The following is a 5,634-nucleotide window of genomic DNA, read 5'->3' as shown; positions in this document are numbered from 1 at the left end:
TATCTAAAAGGGTGTCATCAGGAGGGAGGGAGAAAACTTGTTCACTTTAGCCTCTAATGATAGAGCAAGAAGCAATGGGCTTAAACTGCAGCAAGGGAGATTTAGGTTGGACATTAGGAAAAAGTTCCTAACTGTCAGGGTGGTTAAACACTGTAATAAATTTCCTAGCGAGGTTGTGGAATCTCCATCTTTGGAGATATTTAAGAGTAGGTTAGATAAATGTCTATCAGGGATGGTCTAGACAATATTCAGTCCTGCCATGAGGGCAAGGGACTGGACTCTATGACCTCTTGAGGTCCCTTCCAGTCCTAGAGTCTATGAATCTATGAATCACTTAGTTTTGAGAGATATTTTTGAAGTTCTTCCAATAAACTATCTGCAAATTTAAAAATTTCTCTGTGCTTCTGGGTCATGTGAAAAACATTACCTTCCCTTTTAACAGCACTGGAATCAAACGCTTGTTCATTTTATACTGGACACTGTAAGTTATATGGGTTAGGAGATAAAACCTTTACACTGATTTTCTATACCTTTAAAAGGCACCCAAATCTCTTACTGTACAAACAGCATTTGCCATGTACCTTCTCTAAGCTCAAGACATTTGTTTTATAGCCTTTACCCATCCAGACAGAGAGCAAAGCCATTTGGCTCAACTCCTGTATGTTTAAGAAAACAACACAAGAACCTGTAATCTATTTGTGATTAGAACGCTAATGAATGAATCTAACACAGATGTGACATATACACAAACCCAAGGTGCCAATTTGCCAAATAGTGGTTCTGTAAAGTAAGACTCAACAAGCATTTTCTGAAGTCATCTTCTTTTAGAGGGAAATGAGATATCAGGAAAGTGTGGCTGGAGTGAATGCTTAATGGCTATATACATTAACTGTATCTTTAAAATGTTATTCATTGTGCTCTGTTCATCAGTTCGTAAAGGGATCTGTTTTAATTTATAGTACAGTTCCTTCTCAGCCCTTACTCTTCTGCCTACATTTCACTAGATTATACAATTCACTTATGTATCTATGTGTTCTTCCTGAAGCAGTTTATTTTCCTTACCACCCCTTTGAATGACAATAATCATTACCATTTTTACACACGTATCTTTGCCAAAATACTGCTGACTTGCATAAAGCATAATAACTTATTGGATAGTTCCCAGTGTCTCCTGGTGTGCAATCCAAGGGCATGCTCATGAACATCATTTTTCTCCCTGATAAAACAGAATACAGTGACCAATACTAGAGATAAAAATGCCATCCAGTTTGATTCATCAAGTGGAATAAAGACCTCTTGCTGAGAAAGCCATTTGAACGCGGGTTAACTGTGACCTGTGCTCCTCTACAGTCCTTGGAACATCTGGCCATATGGGCTGTAAGCAGATTAATCCAGTGCTTTGCACTCTCCTCCTTTAAACAGCTTAAAGGTTGCTGTTTAAATAGCACAGCATGCAATTCTTTTTTTTTCCCAAAAGACCAGCAAATACCCAAAATAACTAGTACCAAATGAACAACCCATTCCAAGGGATATTTTTGGAGGATCTGGGGAGACTAAGTTTATGAAAATTATCATATTTGGAGGATGGGGTGAAGTTTTACTTTATATATCAAAATGTAATCTTTCCTAAAGTTGTCAAATCCTATCTAGTGTACATGATTGAATTAGACATACAACTTCGACTAGTCCTGCTTCCTAGAAATGTAATTTACACAACTATAACCAGGTTAACTAGTGGAGCAGTGGTACAGGGGGTGCGGTGTGCTCCGGTACCACCACTTACTATGGAGGGAGGCATCATGTCTGTATGAGGGGTGTTGGTAGGAATGTGCTGAGCAGTGACTTCAGCTACAGCTTTAAAAAGCAGTAGAGTACACTCTTGTAGCACTGCCTGACCAGCTGATACCGTCTAATGTGCAGAGCCCAGCAAGCCCCACACTTAAACAGACACCCTCTGGGATGGTGGCCTTTGGCACTGACTCCACTTCCTGGCATTCCCAATGCTTGCAGCCAAGAAGACATGGTTGACTCCTGTACAGGATCACTATGCAGAAGAATGGGGCTCCAGGAACTCTCTGTACTCTATAACTCATCTACTCAGGGCCAACCAGAATTGGCTGTCTAGATCCTATTGTAATTTTAGAGGTGGAGTGCATTGATAGATGTTGTGGTGAACTCTTCACCACTGGTTTAGTACGGTTTGAGAAATATTAGAGGTGCTCAGAAAATGGTATTTTCCATAAACATTGTTTGTGAAAGAAATGAAAAAAATATTTTCTTCAATGAAAAACCAACACCCCCAAAATGGAAGAATGGTTAGTTGTTTTAGAAGATAGAAAATGTGTCCACTTTTCACTGAAAAAAAAGTTTCAAAGAAATGTAAGTTTTTCCACAAAAATCTTTAAGAAAAAGGCCTATTTCAACAATAAATATATGAAGGCATTTATTTCTTCACCTTTATCTCTAAGGTTTAATTTGTCACAAGACAAAACAAAAACCCACCTTTGAATTGCTGATCTTGTGCTCTTGAATTGTACTTTGTCAATTAGTTCATGTTTGCCTCTGTCACTTTCCTGTCAATTCTTCCCCATGACCATGTTACCCATTAGCTACAATGAAAATGATTTTATTGTTATGTTGGTTTAGTTATTAAACCAGTGTAATTAACTTAGTCTTTCCCTTCTGGGTCTGCATACCAGAATAGGCAATTGGTCCACCTGGTTCACTCTCCTTCTAGAAGTGGCTTATACTCTATTTCAGAGAAAGATATAATAAAGACCCACAAAACACCTAACTGATTATGTGGGGGTGGGGAGGTTCTTCTTGACCCCTGCTGGTGATCACTTGTAGCCTGGAGGATGAAAAAAATCTTAGTCATTTGCATAGCTAGAGATGTTAGCAGTGGTCATAAAAGACAATGTTTTAGTTATTGACAAAAAAGTAAAATAGAAAGAATAGCATTAAGTACAGAGGGGCTTGAGCTGCACTGGGAGCTTTGCTTGATTAAAGACTGCAGAATTTGGCCTCTTTCCATTCCTTTGAATTAACGGTATTTCTACCGCCTGGTGACTTTTTGACCTGCCTCCTTTCAGTTATTGAACTGTGGGTATTTGAGAGTCTCTCTTCTACTTTTAGTACAACATCCTGGGAGAAATGAAGATGTTGTCAGATAACCCTGGTCACATGCTTTGTAAGAGTACTGGAAAACAGCTTCAGGGAGCTAAAGGTTCATTATCATGCACAGCAATGCTGCATCTATTTCTCTGCATTCCCAATTAATGGGGAAATTATTAGCAGTCAGCACTAATTTAAGAAAAGGAATGATACTTTGATTTAGTTATTGAACTGGTTCCATTAAAAGAGATTGTCATTGAGGTGACAATCCCTTTTCCTATTCTGCTGTGCATTCTCTAATAAGGGACCTGAATGAGAGAACAGTGCGCTAAAGTGCTCATTTAAAACTGATTAAAAGAGCATTACTACAGGCAAGGTACTTTCAGGGACTACTTCTCATCTCTGGCTGGTATGGTACATGTTGTCTGCTTATAAAGAACTGTGTGCACCAATGAGCCACCTTCAGACACAAAACATTTTATTTGGCTGACATTCAGTAACTAGAGGCTATGCGCCTCAAACTGCCACCTAGGCAGTGAGTGCGTGAGATCCATTCTGCATCAGGATCCTTTGTTAGACAATTTAAGAAGTGGAAGGGTATTCCTTCAGACGACTGACACCTGGGATGCATCACATGCTCATAAAATCAGTCTTACTGTTGAGGAGAAAGGAAGGGTGAAAGGACAGAGGGTCTGATCCTCAGCTAATGTAAAATTGGCAAAGATCTACTGAAGTCAATGAAGTCATGCTGATTTACAGCTACGTATTCGGCCTATAGTCTTTTAGAAACTAAGGTCAAAATCCCAGTTTTCCTGGAGTCTGAGTGGCCAGCACTAAATAGATCTTTGAGACTATCATGTGGTTGAAGGGGAGGAACTCCCCACGGCCCTGGAATGGCAGTTATTACAGCCATCAGGCTGTTGTGAGACAAATTCTCTGCTCCCATAACCCCACTGAACTGGACGGACTTAAACCAGCATTGATATTAGCCCAATAGCTAAAACTCTATGGCTCAACTGTTCCCTCAGAAAGGTGGTTGGTGGAATGAGTGGCAGATCAATATAGCAGGGCCACCCAGAGGATTCAGGGGGCCTGGGGCAAAGCAATTTTTGGGGCCCCTTCCATAAAAAAAATTACAATACTGTATTCTCGTGGGGGCCCCTGCGGGGCTCGGGCAAATTGTCCCACATGCTCCCCGCCAGGGGCGGAACAGAATGGGTCGGGGATTCTAGGGGGGTGGGCAGTTGGGAGGGCGGACAGTAGGGGGGTTAGATAGGGGGCAGGGCTAGGCTGTTTGGGAGGCACAGCCTTTCCTACTCTAAAGCTATCCAGCAGTTTGAGCTGTGCAGAAGAGCCAAGCTGTAAGCTTTCCATTAGGCGACCATCCTTTTTACTTCTCAAATGCCAAATTATAGTTATATTCAATTTCAGTGCCATAGGGAGATCAGTGCAGGGGAGAGTAGCTTCATTTATAAATTAGCCACTGGGGGAGGGATCACATGAAAGCAATTCCACCACCACCTACCTCTTTCCTGACCACCAAGGGAGACACCTCCCCCCCCCCTGCATTCCTGAGGCTTCAGAGCGGGTTAGTATGGTTCAAACTTTTTTGTCTGGTGACCCCTTCACATAGCAAACCTCTGAGTGTGATCCGCCTCCCCATATAGAGAAAACTTTTTATATTATTTAACGCTATTATAAATGCTGGAGGCAAAGGTGGGTGGAGGTGGAGCTGACAGGTCCACAAGTCCAAATATAGCTTGATCCTGCAGGGTCCCAACCCCAGTTTGGAAAGCCCTGGGTTAATTTATTTAGCACTCTGTTTCATTACATGCATGTGCTATTTTGAGCATGTCAGTTTCACAACATAGCGCATCCAGATTCTGAACGAGCTCAAATGCCAGTTTGTGGAGCATGTACAGTAAGCTACAAAGACAAACCACAGTAACCGTCACCAGTTGAGGACCCAGGGAGCAGCCTAGGAAGAGAAATGCATGAAGTTAAGTCCATAATGGCTATTAGCTAGGATGGGTAACGATGGTGTCCCTAGCCTCTGTTTGTCGGAGAGTGGAGATGGATGGCAGGGGAGAGATCACTTGATCATTACTGCTAGGTTCACTCCTCTGGGCACTTGGCATTGGCCATGTTGTAGACAGAGACTGGGCTGGATGACTTTGTTGACCCAGTATGGTGTTCTTATGTTCTAACCTAATGAACCCAAAGTTATGAGACAGATACTGAGTCAAGAAAGCCAGCAGAGATCAGAAACTGGAAAATCTCTAACTGGGTGGGCTCAGGCGTTGGTCACAACAGGTGGTTCAAAAGTTTGGATTTTTTTAAGCAGTAATTTTTAGTGTTTCTTAAACATCAAACACAGCAAGCAGCAAATATTGGCCACACGCTCTGACCCAAAACCATAATTCAGGTTTTGAGACTAATTCAGCTTTTAATTAAAAAAAACACAACAAGATTTTGAAGAAAGCAGACATTGTCCACAATTTTTTCCGCTTTTAACAACCC

The 5,634-nt window shown here is 41.5% G+C and overlaps 1 protein-coding gene and 1 long non-coding RNA gene across 2 annotated transcripts in view; one reads left to right on the top strand and one right to left on the bottom strand.

The window, feature by feature from the left end:
- KCNB2 (potassium voltage-gated channel subfamily B member 2) overlaps nt 1-5,634 on the bottom strand; it is a 277,227-nt gene that overhangs the window by 101,711 nt on the left and 169,882 nt on the right. The gene's annotated exons all lie outside the window — the stretch shown is intronic.
- The window catches only part of LOC142046388 (uncharacterized), a 12,120-nt gene continuing 9,587 nt past the window's right edge, over nt 3,102-5,634 (top strand). The window contains exon 1 of the long non-coding RNA XR_012655361.1: nt 3,102-3,226. This is a non-coding gene — a long non-coding RNA (uncharacterized LOC142046388). The remainder of the gene's footprint in view (nt 3,227-5,634) is intronic.

Source organism: Chelonoidis abingdonii, chromosome 2 (genome assembly GCF_003597395.2).
Source record: "Chelonoidis abingdonii isolate Lonesome George chromosome 2, CheloAbing_2.0, whole genome shotgun sequence".
NCBI classification, from domain to species: domain Eukaryota; kingdom Metazoa; phylum Chordata; order Testudines; family Testudinidae; genus Chelonoidis; species Chelonoidis abingdonii.
Note: the sequence above shows the minus strand (reverse complement) of the source record. Positions and strands in the feature narration are given on the sequence as shown.